The sequence below is a fragment of the Panthera leo genome, chromosome B3, assembly GCF_018350215.1.
Source record: "Panthera leo isolate Ple1 chromosome B3, P.leo_Ple1_pat1.1, whole genome shotgun sequence".
Lineage (NCBI taxonomy): Eukaryota > Metazoa > Chordata > Mammalia > Carnivora > Felidae > Panthera > Panthera leo.
The window spans coordinates 55,934,976-55,947,771 of NC_056684.1; the positions used below are offsets into that span (position 1 = coordinate 55,934,976).

The 12,796-nt window shown below is 41.5% G+C and overlaps 1 protein-coding gene across 1 annotated transcript in view; it reads right to left on the reverse strand.

Annotated features, from left to right (window-relative positions):
* The window catches only part of SEMA6D (semaphorin 6D), a 54,898-nt gene extending 54,447 nt beyond the window's left edge, over positions 1 to 451 (reverse strand). The window contains exon 1 of the mRNA XM_042942126.1: positions 175 to 451. The gene's annotated coding sequence lies outside the window, so the exon portion shown is untranslated. The remainder of the gene's footprint in view (positions 1 to 174) is intronic.
* Between the last annotated feature and the right edge of the window lie 12,345 nt (positions 452 to 12,796).

The following is a 12,796-nucleotide window of genomic DNA, read 5'->3' on the forward strand; positions in this document are numbered from 1 at the left end:
ATAGAAATCAACTCTCCAGTGACAACACACACACGCGCGCGCGCGCGCACACGCACACACACACGCACACACACACGCACACACACACACACGGGCTGCGATTCGGGCTCTGAGGATCTGGGTCCGATCCCCACCAGGAGCCCAGAGCATTAGCAGATTACAAGATGGTCTTACCTCATGGGGGGTCAGCTGGTAACAATTAAAAAAAAAAAGGAAAAAAGAAAAAAAGGGGAAAAAAAAGCAGCTTGTCACGCGCAGGGAAAAAAGAAAATAAAAGAAAAAATATATAGCCCTCTCTCTCTTTAGGTCTTGGCTTCCTCGATATGATCCTGCAACTCGCCACCACCAGTCCTTGCAGCAGCGACAGCAGCAGCAGCAGCAGCAGCAGCAGCAGCGGGACGGAGCGGGAGCAAAACAAATCGAGGCAAGGCAAATGGTGTAATTCGATCCATCTCCAAGTCAATCCATCAGGCGAGCTGGAGCTGGTTCCCTCCCCGCACTAGGCGGCTCGCGGCGCGGGGCCCACCCCCGGGCTCGGACGGCAGGAGGCGCGGGCGGCCCGGCGCGCTCACCCTCGCCCGAGCGCCGCGGCCAGCGCCGCCTGGAGGCCCCCAGCCCGGCGCCGCGGCCCCGCTGACCCCGCGGTGGCCTCCGCGTCCCTCCTCCCCGGCGCTCTGCCGCGCACCCTCCCTCTCCCCGCCTCTGAAGGGCTGCTCCTTCAGCAACTCCCGGAGCCTCAGTCATCCAGCTCGCTGTGGCTGCCGCCGCCAGACAAGCAGCCCTGTCGCGTCCCTCCCTCTTTCCCTCTTTTTCTCCTTCCCTCACTTTTTTTCAGCGCTTTCCTCCAGACAATCCAGAGGACAAATCCTTGCAGCCTCGAGGAGCAGCAGGCCCAGTTGTTCTGTGAAGTTCTGCCTCGGTTTCCTAATCTAAGATTTATTTTTTAAACACACCCTTACGCACCCCGCCCCCATATTACCTTTCTCGCCCCCCCCCCGCCAACCCCCTCCAATTTCTCTTTATAACCACTAAGCAAAACAGCTGGGAAGAAGCAATCAAACATTGCTTTATCTTTATAAAATACAGAAATTGCCTACTAAAAATCCCATTTCTACTTTGAATGAAAGCCATTCAGTACAGTATAATTTTGCAGGCTAATGAGCCGGTTTTACAGGCAAGTGTTTCGTGTAATATGTTGTGGGAGAAATGAAAATGTCCTTGAAGTGACATCATTTAAAATTGACTGTCACAAATGAAAAAAAAAAAAGAAAAAAAAGGCCATATATTCCAAAACAAGAAGATTTTAATCCAAACTTCTTTTCCAAGAACGGGGGCTGTGTTTTATTAATTTCCAGTTGAGTTATGAATCACTGAGGACTCTAAATGGCTGGAATGAACCAAGATACCCCTATTTAAAGAAAAAGAAAGAAGAGCTTTTCCACCAAACTTTTCCTTTTCATTTGAGTATGGTTAGTTACCGTGAAAGAGTGAAGGGGGCAAGAGAAAGGATTTTCCTCTCTTCAATGGTTCCTGCTTTCTCCCCTGCACAAAGTTACATGCTCACATTTAGAAAAAGTACCCTTGTTCTGAGTTGTTTCTGAAACTTCCACTGACAGCCGAAAAGGAACTCAAAAAAGACACCCCAAGGAACTGCTGGGGGACCCATCCTGAGCACTGTTTCCTCACTAGTTAACACTTTGTTACCAAAAGGAAGAAGGAGGGAGGAGGACGGAGACTCTTTTAAAATATAAACTCTCTTCCTGCTGTTCTTCCTATTCGAAGAAAGGGGTAGGGGGCGGAAAGAACAGCTTTGGCAAGGCAGCTCTGTGATTTTTCTGTTGTTGTTAAGGCTTTTGTTGGCTGGCTGGCTGGTGTTTTCTGGTTGTGCTCGGCTCTGACATCATTGCAAGTTACTTGGCAGTCAGGGCCCTTCCCCAGCCAACTTCTGACCCAGAAAGCTGTGCCTGTTTTACTGGCATCCAGTCATTTCGTATTTTCTCCATCAAGAAAGGAAGCCCCCCCGCTGCAGGCAGAGGGCTCTGTGCACTGAATGAAGATGCTAGGGGGTGACCAGGGGCTTGATGAGAGTCAAACTGCCTCCCACCTGGAGGCAGAACCCTTAGGAGTTGTTCTGTGTCTGCCATGGTAGCAAAGAAAAAAAAAGTTCAATTCTTTAGATGCCTGAATTCTTTGCAGAAATTCCACGATGGCCAACTTTAGGGGAGCACCACTCCCTGTGAATGCAATTTACCCTGGACTGAGTTCTTAAAGCCAGGAATAAAAAAAAAAAAACTTAGGTTGCAGAAGGCTGTGTGCTAATAGGTCATTTGGAGCCAAGGATTAGACACGTTCCCAGTCTGGCTATCAGTCTAGGCCTCTGAGCCAATCTCGATGTTTGGTTCACTGGGGGAGAGAAGCAGGGAAGTGGACAATCCGCTGACATCGGAAGATTAGTACCCTTTATCTTTCGGTCAGGATCCAAACATTATTCTTAAGGATTCATCATTTCCTTGGTTCCCGGAATCTTGACGGTCAGGAAAATGACACTCTTTTAATTTGGCTTTTAGTGGAAAGAAATCTAAGGAAAGTGCTCACTCTATGTAGTTTGTTGGCATTTGGTCCTTTCCATTGCTTTTATACACTTTTAACCTTTTGGCCCCTTTACTCCTCTAGCCCCGCATGCTGTCCCACTTTGTGCTTTGTGCTTTAGCATTGTGTGGCCCCTTGCAGTCCCCCACTGTGTCATGTTGTTTCAGGTCACCATGTCTTCACCTGTGGTATCTCTGCTTTCTGGGGGTGCTCTTTTCCCATCATTTCAGGTACTTTAATTTCTGTTTTACTTGACTTTTACCAAAAATTTTGTTTAAGTATCAAAATTTCCTTCATTCTACTAGCCCCGGGATGGGTTTCAGCAACTCTTTTCTGTGCTGTCCCAGCAAGTTCATTTATGTAATTTGCCAAATTGTAAGGAAAATATCTGTTCAGCATGTCTTCCCTACTGGCTGCTTCTTAACTGCAGGAATCTTGTCTTTTTACCTGAACAGCCCCAGTGCCTAGCACAGTGCCTGGCATTTAGTGGGCACCCTAAATACTTGTGAAATGGATCAGATGACGGAACCTACAACCTTCTCACACTCTTTTATGTGCTAAACCAGAGTATAGTCATTTCTAGACTGTGTGCTCCTCCAGAGTAAGGACTTACTCACCTGTATCCCCAGGGCAAGCATAGTACCCTTGTAAGGATGTTGGTTTAATGAGTGAATAATGAGGGAAGAAGGAAAGAAAGGAAGGAAGGAAGAAGGAAGGAAGGGAGGAAGGAAGGAAGGAGGGAGGGAGGGAGGGAGGGAGGGAGGGAGAAAGAAAGAAAGAAAGAAAGAAAGAAAGAAAGAAAGAAAGAAAGAAAGAAAAGGAGGAAGATATCTGGCTCTTTCCACACCCAGAAAGAATACTTAAAGGACTAGTGCTATAGATGGCTAGCAATTATGCTTTATTGTTATATGCATACATCTCCGATCAGTGATAAGTAGTAACTTAATTCATAATCTTTTGTTTGTTTGTTTTCTTTAGGAGTAAACTTCAGAATTTAATTTCTTAAACATTTTTTTAAGTGTATTTATTTTGAGACAGAGAGAGAGAGAGAGAGAGAGAGAGTGCAGGGGAGGGGCAGAGGGAGAGGGAGAGAGAGAGAATCTTCAGTAGGCTCCATACTGTCAGCTTGGAGCCCCATCGGGGGCTTCAGCTCATGAACCATGAGATCATGACCTAAGCCGAAGTCAAGAGTCAGACGCTTAACCAACTGAGCCACCTAAGCACCCCGAGAATTTAATTTCTATGTTTCATTTCCAATCTAGTTTTCAGAATAAAAGCTATCTGAAAATTATAGAGAATCTGTGTGTAATAGTCAATGAAAGTATATCAATTATCAAAGAGTACAACTCATTAAATATTACCGTACAAAGCATCAGTGCTTAATATGTGCCAAAGTCTGTTCTTAGCATTTTACAAGTATTAACTCACAACAATTCTGTGAGGTGAATAGTATTATTATCTTCATTTTATAGAAGAAGAAATTGAGGCTTACACACTTCAAGTGACTTGCCTAAGGCCACACAGGTAGTAACTAAGTAGGATCAGAATCCTACTTCTTGCTTAGTTGTAGTAGTGGTTAATGGTGAGGTCACCGTTAACAGCAATAGTTAATAGTGAAGGCTTTAAAACATCAGACAACCTGGATTCAAGTCCAGGCTCCTTCTCTCTTGGGATAATTTATTTCACTGCACTCTGCTTCTGTCTTCTTATCTGTGAACCAGGGGTGATAACAATATTTCAGATGGATCTTATGAAGACTGAATTTGATAATGCATGTAAAGTGTTTAGCATCTTACCTGGAACACAGCAAGCACTGAATAAATATTAGCCAATGTTATTACACATGCCCTGAAGGCAGTGCAATCTTGGAATCCTGCAGAATGGATTGGGAAACTTAATCCAACCTCACATTAAATGTGAGATTTAGGGCAAAAGCACATGGTATACAATAGGTTTGCAATACATTTTTGTTCCATTCTATCTCCTTCATTCCATCATCTATGTCTATAGATGTGTTAATTCAGATACACACACTGCTCACTATCCAGTTGATATGCAATAACATTTTTGTATAAATTTTAATGAACAATACAGTTTAGGATCTAGAATTTCATGTTCCAGAATAAAAAGAGAGGTATTGACATTTCAAAGGTAGCTACAGCTTCTATGATTACTTTAGTTTGGAATGCACATATAGTATTCCTTGCATTCACACGTTATAGAAAGTGCTTTTGTGGCAAGGGATTGCTTTCAAAACTAATCTAAGCTCTCCATGACATGATAAATCATTAATAATATAGACCCAAATCTCGGCATCTGCATGGGCACAGCTGGCCTCCTTGTGTCAACAGTCTGCATATGAAAGTGACTCTGCCAAGATATTTCACTTTAATGAAAAATATTTATCATGGTAAATCTTAAACCTCAAGATTTTACCGACATAATTCATTTCTATTATTATGTACTCTGATAAGATACCACCACAGCTATGCTTATGTTTGGATGATAAAAATGTGCCTTTTTAGTCATTTTGATTACTATTCCTTAGCATGAACAGTTTTTGCTGTATACTCAGAGTAAAAGGAATGCACCGTGCATTTATGGAAATAATAAATCAGTTACTTCTTTAATTTTGCTAATGACCCCACAAGTGCCACTATGTGGAAGGACACTGAGTGATCAAGTCAAATAAAAAGAATCAGTCTTTGGGGTCTCTGGATGGCTCAGTCGGTAAGCATCCGACTTCAACTGAGGTCATGATCTCATGGTTCGTGGGTTTGAGCCCCACATCAGGCTCTGTGCTGAATGCTTGCTCAGAGCCTGGAGCCTGCTTCAGATTCTGTGTCTCTTCCTCTCTCTGCCCCTCCTCCACTCACTCTGTCTCACTCTGTCTTTCAAAAATAAATAAATGTAAAAAAAAATTGGTCTTTTTTTCTCATCAGAAAGATGAGCAGTTTAGATGTTCCTAATAATACTAGTGTTTTTTTTTTTTTTAATAGGCAAGAGATCAGGAATATTATCACCATTTTATTAAAGATCTTTTGAAAAAGCAGAAGCAGATAAACTTTTTAGAGGCAGGGTCAAACAAAAGTGTGATAACTCAGTCCGAGTTGCTTAATTGTACTTATATATACTTTGGGAAAGCGCACTTAAATGCCAGGATGCTAGCTGATGCCTGCAGAGAGACGGAAGCTGAGACTCTGTGTAAATTCCCCAGAGCCTTCTCTCCACAAATTTACAGTAACCAAGCCCCTGACCTTGAGGAATTGAGGCTAAATCATATCTATTAAATGCTAGAATCTCTTCACAAAAATGAAAGGTAATGCAAATAATCCAAAGTGGTAGAGAATTAGAACATTTAATGTTTTTTTAAATATATACTTATTATTTTATTTTTTAACAATAGACCTCCGTGCCTAATCATCTCCTTCTCCTCCCCATCCCCCTCTCCTTCTTCTTCTTACTTTTTTTTTTTTTTTTTTTTGCCTCAGCCAATGTTAAAATTCAAATCAACAAAGGGAAAAGAAACTAACTGGGTACATATTACATCCTAGATACTGACTAGCTACAATACTATCACTTAATTTTTGCCACATCTCTTGGAGATAGACATCATTTAGGGATGAAGAAACCCAGGCTTGTTTGAGCTAACCATCTTGTCAGGGTGTACAACCTCATAGATGATGGAGTCTAGAATCTACGGTAGGTCTGCTTGGCTCTCAAGTCTAATTTGCTTTCTAGGACACTGTGCTATAAAAAAATGAAAAGAGAACAGGTTTGCAAAGCAATGTGTCTCAGATAAGACAGGAAATACAAATATTTAAAATCTACAACTACACTCTCAGTGCTAAGTTAAAAATGTGTGCTTCAGTTTCCAGTTCTTTGATAGTTGTCGTTTGTCACATACAAACTAGCATCAGGAACTGTGCAACAGGGTTTATAGCATACTTCAAACTTCTTTACATTATATGCATTTACATATATTGCCCACATAACTCCTCTGGATCGCTTATAAATAATAAAAAAAAAAACCTATTTAACAGCATGCAAATTTATATTAAAATAAACTCCACTGAGGGAGGCACCTAGGTTGCTCAGTCAGTTAAGTGCTTAACTCTTGATCTTAGCTCACTCAAGTCATGATCTCACAGTTCGTAACTTCGAGCCCCACATCCAGCTAGGTGCTGACAGTTTGGAGCCTGCTTGGGATTCTCTCTTTCCCTCTCTCTCTCTGCCCCTCCAGCTTGCACTTGCTCTCTTTCTCTTTCTCTCAAAATAAATGAATAAACATGAAAAAAAAAAAACACTGGGTAGGCTACAAGTGTTTCAATTAATGGTTAGGGCCATATGATGGCACCTTTTGCCAAAAAAAAAAAAAAAAAAAATCCTAACCTCTAAATGCTACTACATGTGAGAACTTCCATACATTAGAGCTATAGAGTCAATTCATTGCTAGAAATCACCAGTGCCACCTGTTGGCCTAAAAAAAAAAAAAAAAAAAAAGAATAGGATTCTGGGTAATTTCCATCCTTCCAAACAAGGCACGCAAGGATACCTTTTTTCCTTTCCTTTTGCCTTCTCAGGATGTTTTCCATTATGGACATTTGATTAATATTGACTCTATGAGAGATTTTTTTTTTTTTTTTTTTTTTTTTTTTTTTTTTTTTTTTTTTTTTTTATTTTTTTATTTTTTAATATATGAAATTTACTGTCAAATTGGTTTCCATACAACACCCAGTGCTCATCCCAAAAGGTGCCCTCCTCAATACCCATCACCCACCCTGTCCTCCCTCCCACCCTGCCCTCCCTCCCACCCCCCATCAACCCTCAGTTTGTTCTCAGTTTTTTAACAGTCTCTAATGCTTTGGCTCTCTCCCACTCTAACCTCTTTTTTTTTTTTTTTTTTTTTTTTTTTTTTTTCCTTCCCCTCCCCCATGGATTTCTGTTATGTTTCTCAGGATCCACATAAGAGTGAAACCATATGGTATCTGTCTTTCTCTGTATGGCTTATTTCACTTAGCATCACACTCTCCAGTTCCATCCATGTTGCTACAAAAGGCCATATTTCATTTTTTCTCATTGCCACGTAGTATTCCATTGTGTATATAAACCACAGTTTCTTTATCCATTCATCAGTTGATGGACATTTAGGCTCTTTCCATAATTTGGCTATTGTTGAGAGTGCCGCTATAAACATTGGGGTACAGGTGCCCCTATGCATCAGTACTCCTGTATCCCTTGGATAAATTCCTAGCAGTGCTATTGCTGGGTCATAGGGTAGGTCTATTTTTAATTTTCTGAGGAACCTCCACACTGCTTTCCAGAGCGGCTGCACCAATTTGCATTCCCACCAACAGTGCAAGAGGGTTCCTGTTTCTCCACATCCTCTCCAGCATCTATAGTCTCCTGATTTCTTCATTTTGGCCACTCTGACTGGCGTGAGGTGGTATCTGAGTGTGGTTTTGATTTGTATTTCCCTGATAAGGAGCGACGTTGAACATCTTTTCATGTGCCTGTTGGCCATCCGGATGTCTTCTTTAGAGAAGTGTCTATTCATGTTTTCTGCCCATTTCTTCACTGGGTTATTTGTTTTTCGGGTGTGGAGTTTGATGAGCTCTTTATAGATTTTGGATACTAGCCCTTTGTCCGATGTGTCATTTGCAAATATCTTTTCCCATTCCGTTGGTTGCCTTTTAGTTTTGTTGGTTGTTTCCTTTGCTGTGCAGAAGCTTTTTATCTTCATAAGGTCCCAGTAATTCACTTTTGCTTTTAATTCCCTTGCCTTTGGGGATGTGCCGAGTAAGAGATTGCTACGGCTGAGGTCAGAGAGGTCTTTTCCTGCTTTCTCCTCTAAGGTTTTGATGGTTTCCTGTCTCACATTCAGGTCCTTTATCCATTTTGAGTTTATTTTTGTGAATGGTGTGAGAAAGTGGTCTAGTTTCAACCTTCTGCATGTTGCTGTCCAGTTCTCCCAGCACCATTTGTTAAAGAGACTGTCTTTTTTCCATTGGATGTTCTTTCCTGCTTTGTCAAAGATGAGTTGGCCATACGTTTGTGGGTCTAGTTCTGGGGTTTCTATTCTATTCCATTGGTCTATGTGTCTGTTTTTATGCCAATACCATGCTGTCTTGATGATGACAGCTTTGTAGTAGAGGCTAAAGTCTGGGATTGTGATGCCTCCTGCTTTGGTCTTCTTCTTCAAAATGACTTTGGCTATTCTGGGCCTTTTGTGGTTCCATATGAATTTTAGGATTGCTTGTTCTAGTTTCGAGAAGAATGCTGGTGCAATTTTGATTGGGATTGCATTGAATGTGTAGATAGCTTTGGGTAGTATTGACATTTTGACAATATTTATTCTTCCAATCCATGAGCAGGGAATGTCTTTCCATTTCTTTATATCTTCTTCAATTACCTGCATAAGCTTTCTATAGTTTTCAGCATACAGATCTTTTACATCTTTGGTTAGATTTATTCCTAGGTATTTTATGCTTCTTGGTGCAATTGTGAATGGGATCAGTTTCTTCATTTGTCTTTCTGTTGCTTCATTGTTAGTGTATAAGAATGCAACTGATTTCTGCACATTGATTTTGTATCCTGCAACTTTGCTGAATTCATGTATCAGTTCTAGCAGACTTTTGGTGGAGTCTATCGGATTTTCCATGTATAATATCATGTCATCTGCAAAAAGCGAAAGCTTGACTTCATCTTTGCCAATTTTGATGCCTTTGATTTCCTTTTGTTGTCTGATTGCTGATGCTAGAACTTCCAGCACTATATTAAAGAGCAGCGGTGACAGTGGGCATCCCTGTCGTGTTCCTGATCTCAGGGAAAAAGCTCTCAGTTTTTCCCCGTTGAGGATGATGTTAGCTGTGGGCTTTTCATAAATGGCCTTTATGATCTTTAAGTATGTTCCTTCTATCCCGACTTTCTCAAGGGTTTTTATTAAGAAAGGGTGCTGGATTTTGTCAAAGGCCTTTTCTGCATCGATTGACAGGATCATATGGTTCTTCTCTTTTTTTTTTGTTAATGTGATGTATCACGTTGATCGATTTGCGAATGTTGAACCAGCCCTGCATCCCAGGAATGAATCCCACTTGATCATGGTGAATAATTCTTTTTATATGCTGTTGAATTCGATTTGCTAGTATCTTATTAAGAATTTTTGCATCCATATTCATCAGGGATATTGGCCTGTAGTTCTCTTTTTTTACTGGGTCTCTGTCTGGTTTAGGAATCAAAGTAATACTGGCTTCATAGAATGAGTCTGGAAGTTTTCCTTCCCTTTCTATTTCTTGGAATAGCTTGAGAAGGATAGGTATTATCTCTGCTTTAAATGTCTGGTAGAACTCCCCTGGGAAGCCATCTGGTCCTGGACTCTTATTTGTTGGGAGATTTTTGATAACCGATTCAATTTCTTCGCTGGTTATGGGTCTGTTCAAGCTTTCTATTTCCTCCTGATTGAGTTTTGGAAGAGTGTGGGTATTTAGAAATTTGTCCATTTCTTCCAGGTTGTCCAATTTGCTGGCATATAATTTTTCATAGTATTCCCTGATAATTGTTTGTATCTCTGAGGGATTGGTTGTAATCATTCCATTTTCATTCATGATTTTATCTATTTGGGTCATCTCCCTTTTCTTTTTGAGAAGCCTGGCTAGAGGTTTGTCAATTTTGTTTATTTTTTCAAAAAACCAACTCTTGGTTTCGTTGATCTGCTCTACAGTTTTTTTAGATTCTATATTGTTTATTTCTGCTCTGATCTTTATGATTTCTCTTCTTCTGCTGGGTTTAGGCTGCCTTTGCTGTTCTGCTTCTATTTCCTTTAGGTGTGCTGTTAGATTTTGTATTTGGGATTTTTCTTGTTTCTTGAGATAGGCCTGCATTGCAATGTATTTTCCTCTCAGGACTGCCTTCGCTGCATCCCAAAGCGTTTGGATTGTTGTATTTTCATTTTCGTTTGTTTCCATATATGTTTTAATTTCTTCTCTAATTGCCTGGTTGACCCACTCATTCGTTAGTAGGGTGTTCTTTAACCTCCATGCTTTTGGAGGTTTTCCAGACTTTTTCCTGTGGTTGATTTCAAGCTTCATAGCATTGTGGTCTGAAAGTATGCATGGTATAATTTCAATTCTTGTAAACTTATGAAGGGCTGTTTTGTGACCCAGTATATGATCTATCTTGGAGAATGTTCCATGTGCACTCGAGAAGAAAGTATATTCTGTTGCTTTGGGATGCAGAGTTCTAAATATATCTGTCAAGTCCATCTGATCCAATGTATCATTCAGGGCCCTTGTTTCTTTATTGACCGTGTGTCTAGATGATCTATCCATTTCTGTAAGTGGGGTGTTAAAGTCCCCTGCAATGACCACATTCTTATCAATAAGGTTGCTTATGTTTATGAGTAATTGTTTTATATATCTGGGGGCTCGGGTATTTGGTGCATAGACATTTATAATAGTTAGCTCTTCCTGGTGGATAGACCCTGTGATTATTATATAATGCCCTTCTTCATCTCTTGTTACAGCCTTTAATTTAAAGTCTAGTTTGTCTGATATAAGTATGGCTACTCCAGCTTTCTTTTGGCTTCCAGGAGCATGATAAATAGTTCTCCATCCCCTCACTCTCAATCTAAAGGTGTCCTCAGATCTAAAATGAGTCTCTTGTAGACAGCAAATAGATGGGTCTTGTTTTTTTATCCATTCTGATACCCTATGTCTTTTAGTTGGCGCATTTAATCCATTTACATTCAGTGTTATTATAGAAAGATAAGGGTTTAGAGTCATTGTGATGTCTGTATGTTTTATGCTTGTAGTGATGTCTCTGGTACTTTGTCTCACAGGATCCCCCTTAGGATCTCTTGTAGGGCTGGTTTCGTGGTGACAAATTCCTTCAGTTTTTGTTTGTTTGGGAAGACCTTTATCTCTCCTTCTATTCTAAATGACAGACTTGCTGGATAAAGGATTCTCGGCTGCATATTTTTGCTGTTTAGCACACTGTAGATATCGTGCCAAGCCTTTCTGGCCTGCCAAGTTTCAAAGGAGAGATCAGTCACGAGTCTTATAGGTCTCCCTTTATATGTGAGGGCACGTTTATCCCTTGCTGCTTTCAGAATTTTCTCTTTATCCTTGTATTTTGCCAGTTTCACTATGATATGTCGTGCAGAAGATCGATTCAAGTTACGTCTGAAGGGAGTTCTCTGTGCCTCTTGGATTTCAATGCCTTTTTCCTTCCCCAGTTCAGGGAAGTTCTCAGCTATAATTTGTTCAAGTACCCCTTCAGCACCCTTCCCTCTCTCTTCCTCCTCTGGGATACCAATTATGCGTATATTATTTTTTTTTAGTGTATCACTTAGTTCTCTAATTTTCCCCTCATACTCCTGGATTTTTTTATCTCTCTTTCTCTCAGCTTCCTCTTTTTCCATAACTTTATCTTCTAGTTCACCTATTCTCTCCTCTGCCTCTTCAAGCCGAGCCATCGTGGATTCCATTTTGTTTTGCAATTCGTTTAAAGCGTTTTTCAACTCCTCGTGACTGTTCCTTAGTCCCTCGATCTTTGTGGCAAGAGATTCTCTGCTGTCCTGTATACTGTTTTCAAGCCCAGCGATTAATTTTATGACTATTATTCTAAATTCACTTTCTGTTATATTATTTAAATCCTTTTTGATCAGTTCATTAGCTGTTGTTATTTCCTGGAGATTCTTCTGAGGGGAATTCTTCCGTTTGGTCATTTTGGAGAGTCCCTGGCGTGGTGAGGACCTGCAGTGCACTTCCCCTGTGCTGTGGTGTATAACTGGAGTTAGTGGGCGGGGCCGCAGTCCGACCCGATGTCTGCCCCCAGCCCACTGCTGGGGCCACAGTCAGACTGGTGTGTGCCTTCTCTTCCCCTCTCCTAGGGGCGGGATTCACTGTGGGGTGGCGTGGCCCGTCTGGGCTACTTGCACACTGCCAGGCTTGTGTTGCTGGGGATCTGGCGTATTAGCTGGGGTGGGTAGGCAAGGTGCGCGGGGGCTGGAGGGGCAGGCTTAGCTCACTTCTCCTTAGGTGATCCGCTTCAGGAGGAGCCCTGTGGCAGCGGGAGGGAGTCAGATCCGCTGCCGGAGGTTTGGCTCCGCAGAAGCACAGAGTTGGGTGTTTGCGCGGAGCGAGCAAGTTCCCTGGCAGGAACTGGTTCCCTTTGGGATTTTGGCTGGGGGATGGGAGGGGGAGATGGC